This window comes from Phyllostomus discolor, chromosome 2 (genome assembly GCF_004126475.2).
Source record: "Phyllostomus discolor isolate MPI-MPIP mPhyDis1 chromosome 2, mPhyDis1.pri.v3, whole genome shotgun sequence".
Classification (NCBI taxonomy): Eukaryota; Metazoa; Chordata; class Mammalia; order Chiroptera; family Phyllostomidae; genus Phyllostomus; species Phyllostomus discolor.
In genome coordinates this window covers 196744549-196757297 of record NC_040904.2, presented here as the reverse complement: position 1 = coordinate 196757297, position 12749 = coordinate 196744549, and the positions used below count along the sequence as shown (strand labels likewise).

Genomic DNA, 12749 nt, shown 5'->3' with positions numbered 1-12749 from the left:
AGAATGAGGTTTAGAGGCTCATTCCCACGTAAATGTGTATCCACTCTCACAGCCTTAGGCACTTCAGAGGGTTGTTACAAGGACTGACTAATGAACTGTGTGCTTAGAATAGTGCTTTGGTCATAGTGTGTTCTAAATAAGCACTTGCTGCTCTTAGTACTTAATGGCAGTGGTGTCCTCATAACCAACCACCACCATCATCATGGTCATCATCGTTGTGTCTGGTCATTGTTGTCTATATCTTCTACTTGACTGTGAGCTTCAAGATTACAAGGCTGTGTCTATCTGGTTTACACCCTAATAGTAGAAAGGAAAAAAAGAAGAAGAAAAATGTTTTTTAAAAGCTGTGATTTGAGTGAGAGCACACATTGTGCTAAAGACTTTATATTCATTGACTCTTTAAACCTCCATCATAGCCACTACATAATATGCATAATAATATGTATATCACTGCATATTATTTACACAGATAAGATAACAGGCTTTTAGAGATTAAGTGGTTTGATATCGCAAACCAGCTAGTATAGTCTCAGTACCCAACACACAGGTCCTCTGGAGTATTTGCTGAAATGTACTGGATGTTCAGTGACTTAATAGATGTACCTAATGTGCCTTAAGAAGTTGGTCAAAGTAGACAACTATACTAGAATGCCACCACAACTCTAAATTTAATCTGTTGTATTTGTTTTTATTATTTTTATGTTTTTTTGTTTTTTTCTTTTTTATGGTGTTATCTGTGATAATGTTATGCAGATAGATGGTTCCTGTTAGTGTTCTTAAGAGATGGCATACATGCTTTTATACTTAACCTAATCTCTCTTTCTCTTAAACTGAGAGCGGTATTGGAGTGAAGTAGGTGAATCTTGGAAAGCCAGGATTTTCCAAGACTTCAGGCAAAGGCTTTCTGTCTTCTCAGCTGGCCTAGTGAAAGACAAACTGTTGATAAGGAAGGCTAAGAAGGCGTGTCTTTCAGCCCCAGGGCTTGCTACCCTAAGTCTTTTGACTTAATTTGAATTTCTAACTGTGAATTGGGCTCTAGATTTTTCACTGGAATGGCATAAGTCAAATGGAATAATTTGAGGATATCCTGTCCATCTGTACTTTCTTTCCTTTGCTTTTGGATGAGATTTAGAATACACAGGACAAAAGGAAGTACCCATGTGTGTGTTGTGTTTTTGCTAGATAAATTCAGTGCTGTATCATAAATGAGCTATTGAATGGCTTAGGCTATTTCTACAGCTGTGGAATGAAGTACTGTTTTTAGTGGCAAAAGACAACTGTGGTTTTAAAAGCTATGATTTGCAAGAGGGACAGAGCAAGGTTACGAAATTTTCATGTAAAAATATTTTCCCCCACACTATGACTGATCTAAGTGAAAAAAGTTAACACATTGATTTAATTTAGGTTTCATGCTGAGTTTGATTTTAATTGATTAATGGTGAAATAGCAAATGTATGTTTAAAAATTCTCTTGAAGAAAACGTATTATTTGTTTCGTAACCAATACAATGTGAGCTTGGGGTCATTTTTCATTTTGAGCTGTCTCTTGTTTAATCTTAAATCTGTTTTTCTCTTTCTTAAATTGGAAAAGTCTTTATTATTTAAGCAATGCATTTGTATGTAGTAAACCCTCAGTATTTGTGGGTTGATTGAAGGGTAAAGTTGTAAATGGCTTGTTCAGGGTTAAAAACTCAGGACTAAAGTGAAAGAAAGAACAGAGACTTTGTAAAGAAATAACATAGATTTCATATCCTGTGCCTTTTCTGCCATTTATTCAAATTTTTGTCTTCCATGAACCCTGACCTGAAGTCCTCTGTCCCCCTCGAAGCCATTTCTGATCACTCCAGTTCTCCTTGATCCTTAGTGTCAGTGAACTGTGACTTGGTATAAATATTTATCTGATGCCTTGTGAATTGGGTGATGTTTGTATGATTTGAATATTGATTTCTGAATTTAATGAAAAACTCTTTGAGGTTGAAGAGTGAATCTTTTACTAATAATTACTTATAATTTAGTATACCCCAATATATCTGGGTTAATTTTGGATACCTTAGAAGCTTTTCAGAAATAATTGTAGTTGGTTTTAAGCTAGATTTAAAACATCCCTTTCACAAAAGTATCTTTAGCCTAAAGGAAAACAGTGAGACAGATAGTTTCAGAGAGGTGAACAGTCCCGCCTGAAGCAACACAAATAGCAGTGAAACAGGCTAGTAAGCCAGAACAAGCAGAAAGGGGGAATAGGGAAAGTGAGACATAGTTAAACAAGCACTTTGCAGCCATCTGGTAAGTCCTATCTTCCCTAAACCAAGGATACTTCTAAGTAAATGGTTTGTACGTTTGTACTTCTCCTCAGCAACCAGAGGGTAAATAGTTTGAATCTCCCTACTCAGGGAGATAGCAGAAATTCAATTAGTGCCATTTGCCATCCACACCCAAGGACAGATGAAGTTAAGGGAGTAAATCTCATTTTGCCATATCAGCATAAAGCTGATGAATATTTTACTGAGATCCTCCCCCAATACCTCCCCTAGATTCCCAGCCTTTAAAACCCCTCAAATCAAAGGTCCCTGGGCACACACTTCCTCCCAGGAGCATGCTGTCCCTTTCTCTCCAGCCCACTTCTTCCCCCACAGGCACGCATCGCCTAAACCCTAAGGCACCCCGTGAGGCTTGCAACCAGGGAGCAGTGGGCAGCAGCAGCTTGCCCTGGGCTAACCCTCAGACCCTGTCCCCAAGGCCCCCTTCCTCTCTGACTTTATACTAAGCTGAAACAGCCCCGCCAAGGCTCATTTCTTTCCTGTAACGTTTCTGGAGAGCCAAAGCAGCCCCACCTAGTCTCTCTCCTGTTGTTTCCAATATCCTAAGCCCTTCTTTGTTTCACCATCCTCAGCTTTAATAAATATGCTTTCAAAAATCACCTGGGCCTGTGTTGTGAAATCTTTCCTACACAAAGTCAAGAACCCACGCGCTACCAGCCGGCCCTAGGCAGACCCGCCCAGCTCCAGGTCCACAGTATGATATGATCATAAAATCCTAAGGAAATAAGGGAGTCGATACTAAGGGTTTGTTTTATTTTTATTTAAAATTCTGATTTCCAGTACTCATCTTTTGTGATATTCTAATGGCTCCCTACTTCTGCACGATATTTCTGCTAAGTATGCCTGTCCATGCACTTAGATGTTTAGAAATTGGATTTTAAGTCTGAAGTTTGTATCTAAAGCATGTTAACTCAGTCCTCAGCTTTGGACAAATAAGCTCAAATACTTATCCTTGGAACAACCTTGTGAGGTAAGTACTTTTATTTCCGTTTTAGAATTTGGAGTAATTCCAAGTGCACAGAATATACTGGAGAAGAGAGGAGGAGTGAGACTATGTGAGGCACCCCCTGACAACTTTGATTTATTAATGAGTTTAAGGCAGAGAAGGGGAAGGATTCCTGCCTGACTCAGTGTAAGTAGATTTGTGCCTGCTCGGTGTCTTGGGAGGGGAAGATTGAGAAATACAGAGATGAGGCAGGAAGATAGGATAACTTCTTTTGGAATCTTTCTTAGAAAAAGGTGAGTGGAAATTCCCAGACACAGGAGCCCTGCCCATACAATGAAAACAACCATCTTATTGTCTTGCATGTTTCCTCCAGGTGATAATTGGGTGCTTTTCTAGTTAGGTATTTTACTTAGGCTGCCATTTGTTCATTGTAGTAAATACTCCCAACTGAATTCTTGGTAGTATTTTTAAAAAGTCAACTCAAAATAGGATCAAAGAAAAAGCATATATTGTATTGGAATGGTTCAGCTTACAATTCAAAAAAACAAACAAAAAAGTAAATTTAAGAAGGAAACTTTTAAATGTAAGCAGAAAAACTTAACAAATTTTGCCCTTATATTGATTGGCTCCTCGAGGCCATTTGATCTAGCTACATCTTTAAAGTGTCTGGGGCCCAGAACCTATTTGCAGCTGGGAGATCCGGGAACCAGGGCAGCAGAGAGGAAGCCATGGAAGAAACCAGACAGACGCAGTTACAGGGGCAGCATTAATTTTTTACCACTGCTTATTTCCTTCCTCATCTCTCCATCTCTTCAGGGTCAAGTCTGCCTTTATCGTCCTAATTTGGTGTCTGGCATGGATTCTGGCACATGAACAGGGACTCAATAAACCGAAAGGCTTAGGGAAACAAATCTTGTTTCTGTTTATAAGGTTGAGAAGCCCTATGCAGTGGTGCCAAGGAATGTGTGATGGATGGATGGATGAAATGCTTGTAAGAATAAAAACAATCTTCCAGTCACCCGGGGACAAATTTGTGGAAAGGACTCCGAAATACTTCCCTTTCGTCATCTTTCCTTCCCCATAGAATCTGCAGACCAGTTTTTCCTCTGCCTTTGCGTCCTGCTATTCCCATTTCCCTTGTCGTGCTCCAGGCCAGGCCTTTCTAAACTCAGGCCAGATTGTGGCAGTATCTTCCTAATGGTTATGCTACCTCTTACCACGCCCCCAGACAGCCTGACGCATCATCCTTTCATTCCTCCTCCAAGGACACCAGATGTGTGTTTTTTTCCCTTGCACCAAGCAATTCTCTTTGATACCAGCCAGGCATCCTACAATTTAATGCAATTCTGACACTCTCTGCCTAAAGATAGTGTCAGGTCCTACAGATTAAGGGCTGAATCCCCTAAGGCTGCACCTCCTCCCAAGTTTCAGATGCCAATTGCCAGTTCCAGGTTGTCACCTGTATTTCTAACCAACCAACTATAAATCTGGGTTCCCATGACCCCCTCCTTGGGTTTGATAATTTGCTAGAAATGGTTCACAGAACTCAGGGAAATTTATTTAGGTTTACAAGTTTATTATGAAAGCATGCGATAAAGGATGCAGGTGGAAATCCAGATGGAAGAGATACATAGGGCGAGGTATGTGGGAAGGGTCTCAGAACTCCGTGCCCTCTCCAGGCACGCTGCTCTCCCAGTAATTCCTTGTGGTCAGCGACACGGAAGCTCACCAAACCCCGCAGTTTGGGATTTTTAATGGAGACTTCATTATGTAGACACGATCCATTATTAACTCCACCCCTACCTACCTTCTACCCCTTCTGTCCCTTCTCCCCTTCTTGTAGGATGGAGAGGGGCTGAAAGTTCCAAGCTTCAGATCATGGCTCGATCCTCTGGTGACCAGCTTCATGTAGGAGCTGTTCAACAGCTCATCGGAAGTTACCTCATTAGGTCAGAAGACACTCCAATAACCTAAGAGAGGCATTTAGGAGCTCTGGGTCAGAACTAGGGTCAAAGGCCTGCTGTTAGAAAAAGATGTATTCCCAGTGCTCATATCCCTTATTAAATTACAAGGATTTTAGGAGCTCTGTGCCAGGAACTGGGAGCAGATATAGATACTTTTATTCTGTGTGTGTGTGCGTGTGTATATATACCAGACATACTTTTATTCTGCTTATTAGAAAGTTGAAAACAAACTTATTCCACCATGATGATAGATTCATGCCATTATACATTTGTCCAAAGCCATAATATCTACATTACCAAGAATGAACCTTAATGTAAACTATGGATTTGAGTGATTATGATGTATCAATGTAAGATCATCCATTGTAACAAATGCATCACTAGTGGAGAATGTTGATGGTAGACTAGGACATGCATGTTTCGGGGCAAGGGGCCTATGGGAAATCTCCATTCCTTTCAGTTTCATTGTGAACATAAAACTGCTATAAAAATAAGTCCCTATTTTAGGGAGCAGGGAACTTACCCACAGTATAAAGGCTGCAGTTTATAACCCCAAAGTGCCCAAGCTTTATTTTCCTTTGCTCTTGTAGGCTTCGTAGTCTTTCCTGAAACCTATCCTTGAAGGCCAGATTCCCTCTCCCGTTAATCAATCTCTAGCTCTCTGAACAAATATTTGTATGGGCTGGCCCTGAGCCGGACACCTGCATACACTGGCAGGTAACACGGTGGTGATCCCTGTCCTGGTGGAGCTTACAGCGCTTCCTTCCCTTCGGGGCCACAAATTATATTGATCTTGTCATTTGTTTCAGTGAGTATATTTGAGGACATGTTTGTAAGGGTCACTTTTTTTCTTTGAAGAGATCTTTTGTGCCTATTAAAAATATATATTACTTTTTAAAAAATGTTCTTCATCTTATACCATCTAGAAATGGCATGCCTTTTTAGATTTCTTTTGTCTCTGTGTTGTATATAATATAATTTTTTTTTTAAATAAGAATGCTTTCATTTGTGGAAAGTTACTACATTTGGTGTTGAAACAGGTTGAATCAGTGAGGATCATGGTGGAGAAAGCATAATGAAAAATATAATTTAAAAATTCCTCTGAAATATATTTTCCACTTAGATATTTGAGAAGAAAACACTCCTTTGAACTTTGATTAAATTTGGATCAGGTACTTTCTTTGATCTTATTTAAATATTTCTGTTATAAATGACTGTAATAACATATTATATTACTTTTCCTATAATCTTTGCCGTTAGTCTGGGATGGTATTAACTCTCTCTAGGTTTTAGACATCTAGGATTTCCCATGTTGGTAGAAAATATATTAAAAACATCTGTCCCGGTGTTCTGAAGTTATAAATTTGAGCTATGAATAGGCTAATAAGCAGATTGGTAAAAAAGATCAGGATCAAATTAATGCATGACTTAAAAATAAAACCCGTACTGGAAAAAAAAAAAGCTTCTGCTAGGCAAGTATTTGTTTTAAAGCTCAGGGAGAATTGTTTGTACCAAAAGTCTTCTAACAATTTTTCTAGGGCAGAACTTGAAAGGTAGGGTGGTCCTGGGCACCAGCCAAGGAACTGAGTTTCTGGGGACTCCAAAGACCCTGGTACAAGGTAGTTTCCTTTGTGTAAAATAGGAGGGTGGTGATATTCAGAATTTTTGTTGCAATGACCTCAGCTCTTGTTGTGTCGTAATTAATTTTCAATTGTAGTTGTGAATAAGGTATTTTGAGAGATGGCATTTAACAAATTATATCCATGATTTTTTTTTAAAGATTTTTTATTTATTTTTATTTTTAGAGAGGAAAGGGAGGGGAGGGAGGGAGGGAGAGAGAGAGAGAGAGAGAGAGGGAGAGAGAGAGAGAGAGAGAGAGAGAGAGAGACATCAATGTGCAGTTGCTGGGGGTTATGGCCTGCAACCCAGGAATGTACCCTGGCTGGGAATCAAACCTGGGACACTTTGGTTCCCAGCCCGCGCTCAATCCACTGAGCTACGCCAGCCAGGGCGCTATCCATGATTTTAATACTATGAAAAGATTTTATTAGAATATAAGAGGGAAGATGTTTTATCTGCTTGTTCTATTAAATTATAGCTTTTAAATGTAATCTCACTTTCTCTCAAGAACAGGGGTCCTTATTGTTTTGTTTGTTTGTTTGTTTTCCCTGGATCCCTTTCGCAATCTGATGAAGCCTATGAATGGATCTCTTCTCAGAATAATTTTAAAAATTACAGAATAAAATACATAAGATTAAAAGGAAACCAATTGGGATGAAATGAAGTTATTAAAATAATTTTGAAGTGTGACATAGTATATTACATGCGCTTTTTAGTATGCAGTAAATAAAAAGACCTGGTGGTGGACTTATAACTGCCTTGATCAAATTTGAAGTGATTGTGAGAGTAAACAATATTTTGAGATGTCTGCAACAATTGTAATGTGATATTAAAAAAATGTGGTTTTTATGGTGACAGAGTCACTGGTATCATTGATAATACTGTGGTTCGTTGCCTACATCCATAATGGAAGGAAATTCTATATTTCACTTAGAGGTTAGTGAAAATACTTGTTTATTTTTGCCCGTCCAAGTTTGCAGATCCCCCTGAATTCTGCCCATGGACATTATTGTGAAGCCATTCTTTTTCACTTTTCAGTGTAGGTTTGACCCAGATTCCCTGCAAATAGTTAGATGCCTTTATTGCTAGAACCTGCCTCGCCACAGGTCTGACAAGCTGACTCTTGCTGGAGCTTCCCTCTTAGCGTTTCTCAGAATCAGGGCTCACATCGGGAACTGTTCCAGTTGGATGTAAAACTGAAATTTGGTTAAATTTGAATTCACCTTGGAGCTGATATTTACTTTATTCTTCCCTTGGTTGTTCTCTGGGTAGTAAAATATACTAATCTCCCTAGACCTAAATTTGCTCTTTGTTGATAATCAGGGCAGTGGAGAGCTTCTTTAAGGGAGGCTTGACTGGGCCAAGGTCATTTCTGTACCTTGGAGATTCTCACTTGATAAAATGGCAGGCCTAACCGTTGGAAAATGTGTCCACAAAGAAAAGCAGTTGTTTCAACCAATTCAGAATAATGAACCTTTACTTTTGTTGGGAGATTACCTATAGCTTTGACTCCTCCAAGGGCATTCTAGCTATGCCTAGCTAGTATGTCCTGCTAGAAACAGACCGAGGGATTTTGTCCTTTGTATGAATTGCTTCAAAATTCTGCCATGGAATGATCCTGGAGTCAGGTTTAGTTCTGGAGTTCTCTAAGCCTCAAGACTAGACTTATCAAAGTCTAGGATAGACCAGGGCTGCTTCATACGGTTATGCCCCCCTGCTGAGGTCTAAGTTCAGCCTGCACTCTGCTCACCAAGTTGGGTGCCCCTGTGAGGGTCTGCCTCAGCTCAGGACAAATGGCCTTTTCTAATTCACAGAAAAGCATGGCCTGCTTTCCCAGCCATAAATCTGTGAGCCTGAGAGCCCAAAAAGGTCACTTTTCTAACTTAGGCAACTACTCTACGTACAAGAGTAAGCTGTGTGTCACATATTTAGGGAACAGAATTGAGCTAATATTCAAGGAGCAAGAGAATTAGAGAAGGGCCAGAACACTTTTTAATTAGACCCTCAAAATATCATTTTAAGTACGTAGTAAAATATGAAGCAAAAAGTGATAACACTAATGGGAGTGTCAGTCCATCATAAATTCAGGATACACTGAATATGCACCAGACATTGTTCTAAGTGCTGGGATATAGGGATAATTAATTCAGGCTCCTTGTCTTCATGAAACCCACAGTTTAGCATTTGTGCACAAAATGATGCTTAACGCTATAGAACCATTCACTTAGCTTCTAACATATTGTCTATGGTCCATATTCTCATTAAGATTGCTTAGAATTGGGGGACTTTATAGATATATATCAAAAAGTTTCTGTACATAGAGATAAATAGACTACATTATTAAAGAATATTCTACCCTGGCTGGAGTAGCTCAGTGGATTGAGCGCGGGCTGGGAACCAAAGTGTCCCAGGTTCGATTCCCAGCCAGGGTACATTCCTGGGTTGCAGGCCACAACCCCCAGCAACCGCACATTGATGTTTCTCTCCCTCTCTCTCTCTCTCTCTCTCTCTCGCTGTCTCTCTCTCTCCCTCCCTCCCTTCCCTCCCTAAAAATAAATTTTAAAAAATTAAAAAAAAAAAGAATATTCTGGGAGGGAAACATCAGCCAATACTAATTTTAAAACTTCAAGAATTAAAGATACATGATACCATTGCAGGAATATACCTATCGATTAAAAAATAATAGTAGTTATTCTATCATTGGGATTGGAGGTACTGGAAATAGACCCTGTTATTTATAAGAATCTAATGTGTGACAAAGTAGAAAATGTAAGACAATAAAAAAAGAAAGTGTTGTTTATTCAATAACCTGTTAAAATTTGAAAAATTAAGAGCCATGTATCAATGATACACTAAAAATATAACAAAAACTAAATACACATAGGCAGAGCACCAAGGATTTTTAGGGCAGTGAAAACACTGTGTATGATACCATAATGATGGATACGTGTCATTACATGTATATATTTGTCCAGACCTGTAGAATGCACAGCACCAAGAGTGGACCGTAATGTAAGCTATGGACTCTGGGTAGTGATGGTGGAGGTTCCTCAGTTGCAGTAAACGCACCCTCTGGTGTGCGGGGTTGTTGGTAATGGGAGAAGCTCTGCACATGTGGCAGCAGGAGCTACACAGAAAATCTCTGTGCCTTCCCATCAGTGTTTCTATGACTGCAAAACTGCTCTGGAAAAATAAAGCCTTCTTTTTAAAAAATCACTAAATATAAAATATTAAACTACAGGAAAATCAGAGGAAGATAAACTTAAAACTATAGTTATCAGGATTAAAATGTGAACAAAAAATTCACGTACAAAAATATACTGTACATAATAAATACACAGTGGCAGGTCTGATATCCTCTGGATTGTACATATTAACTAAAACAAGTTACCAGTTCCCCCTTCCATATTGGCAATAAAAACCTACAGTACACAAAACTAGCAAGCATTTAGTGAAACAACTATTCTCCTAGACTTATAATGATGTTTTAAATTGGTGTCTCCCTTTAGGAAAGGTTTCTTGTTCTATATCAAGTACTAAAAAGAGAGAGACAACTTTTTCCCATTGAAATCAAGAGAATAATTGATAGTGTTACTTGCAATTAAAATAATCACACAACTTACTATTCAAACATGTTACCTTTCAAGAGTACAAGGGGATGCTATTTATAGTTATACTTGGGCAATAGGTATTCATCAGAAAGAATCATTATGGGCAAATTAGGATGTATGGCCATTTATTTAAGACAGCCAAACAAGACAATTTAAAAATGAATTAAAAGTCTAATAATAGAATACCGAAATACTGTATGATATATTCCAGTGATGGTATGTTATTCAGCTGCTTATATAGGGAAAATCTGTATGGATAGGCTAGAATACTTTAAATGGGCTATAAAATCCTATATATTATTAAAATTAAGTAAAATCAAATATTTATAAAAACAGAAGGAAATGTTTTTAAATTATAGTATTTTAGAGAGCTGTTCATGGTTGAGTTTTCTCTGTTACTTAACTTTCCAAACTTCCTATAATGCATCTTAGAGTTTATTACACAACCGTGCTTCATGATACTTTAGAATGAGAATCATCACAGTTTTTTGACCTAGTCCATCATATTTATTTTATGTATGAGGATTCTGACAGAGAAATGCTACAGGGCAGAGCATGGCCAAAGTCGCATGCCTCTACTAGACATGGCTGGACTGAGAGTAAGAATCTATCTTCTCACTTCCAACGAGGGCTGTTGATCGCTTCACCAAGCTGCCTTGAACGTGGCAGTATGTCTTATAGCTTGACAGTTCATCTTGATCTTGCATATTTAAAATAATCAGTACTTCATTTCACAAGTCACATCATTATAAATTGCTTCTTTTAAAATCTGAAACTTTAACAGACAGTTATCCCTTTCTAGTCTGGTTTGTGCGATTGTAGAGGGAGTCAGTCTGCAACAGTTAAGTGTTAAGTTCTTCTGTCCAGCGTCAGCGTTTTGTGGTGACTTTGCACTTGCCAGATATCACTGAAAAAAATAAAATAAAATTTGAAACTTGGGCAGACAAACTCATGACTAGGCTTATTGGATCTTTGGATCTCATAATTCTGTGTGTGTTGCTGATGCCATTACATATTTAGAGAGAAAGGAAGAAATCTGGGTAATACAAAGCAAGACATGTCCTTAACTTCAAAATAATTGACTCTGAAATGTTACCCCTCCTATATGCTCAGCCATCCCCATTTCTCAGCATACAGTCCAGGAATCTGACTGGCTGTTGTTGAATTAAAAAGTCCCAGATTCCCACAGATGACTCATTTTTAGGAAAGGTTAATTGTACTTTTGAATAGCTTTCATCTTTAAGTTAATTATTCACTTACTGTGTAATCAGGGGTGGTAAGGCTTACTGGGAGCCCTTTTACAGAAAACTTAGACCTCTAACAAGATGCAGCATGTGTTGGGTCCTCATGCTTTCAGTCTGGGCCTCAGACGTTAACCTGCATCGCACTAGGCCACAGAGGGGGTTAATTAACGTCTATTAGTCACTGGTGCCACCTGGTGGCGAGAAAGTACATATTGTGGTGCCCATGCGATCTGCACCGACTTTTTTTCCCCAATAAGAAATAACCTCAGTAGCATTTGAAGCATTTTTATTAGTGAAGTTTTGAAAAATGCATAGTTTGGCTTGGCAGAAGCAGGAAAGTCATAGCCTGGCAAATTGAATTGACTGCTCTCCTCATTTTTTAAAAAGGAAACTTCCTGTAGGCTACTAGTTACTGAGTGGTACGTAGTAAACAGTTCCCTGTGACCAATACAGGCGTGTCTGTCTGGTCTCTTTTCCTGGGTTGTAACAGTCACTGGGGCAGCTGGTGGTTTCAGTGCCTACCATCTGACTCAGGGTCATCAACCGTGTTCTCATTCTGCAGTGAAGGCACTGAGTGATTCCTATCTTAGCTGGGGGTGGGGGTGGGCGTCAAAGGATTGTGGTCTTGAAAAGGTGAAAGTTTTCACAAGGATGTACTGCAACAAGATGCCCTAGAAATATTTTGGGACGTTGAATTTTGAATGTTTAATTTTAAGATTGTGTTCTTAATTGGCAAGGGCAACAAACCTAACTCCATTACCTCTTTGATTAATAACATCATTTTGTGTCATCTTAGTGGGGGCTTTCTCTTCAGCCGATGTGTGTGTTTCCACTCTATTCCTGAAAGTTCAGGTTGGCGGACAGCGGCTGAGTTAGAGTACAAGGGGAGAAAATGCAACTCAGAAGCTTATCAGGCTCAGCACAGTGATTCTGAGGTCAGGATTTCCTAATACGGACATCTTTCAGTAAGCTCTCTTGCCTGGTTCAGAGAAATGTCTCAGTTCTATATTAAAGAACAAGCATTTAAGTAAGACAAAGTAGAAACTT

At 39.0% G+C, this 12749-nt stretch overlaps 1 protein-coding gene and 1 non-coding gene across 4 annotated transcripts in view; both read left to right on the top strand.

Annotated features, from left to right (window-relative positions):
• Positions 1 to 12749, top strand: part of FGD6 (FYVE, RhoGEF and PH domain containing 6) — a 112503-nt gene that overhangs the window by 71603 nt on the left and 28151 nt on the right. The gene's annotated exons all lie outside the window — the stretch shown is intronic.
• Positions 11237 to 11365, top strand: LOC114514269. The gene has a single exon (XR_003685992.1). It is a non-coding gene; the product is annotated as a small nucleolar RNA SNORA56 (small nucleolar RNA).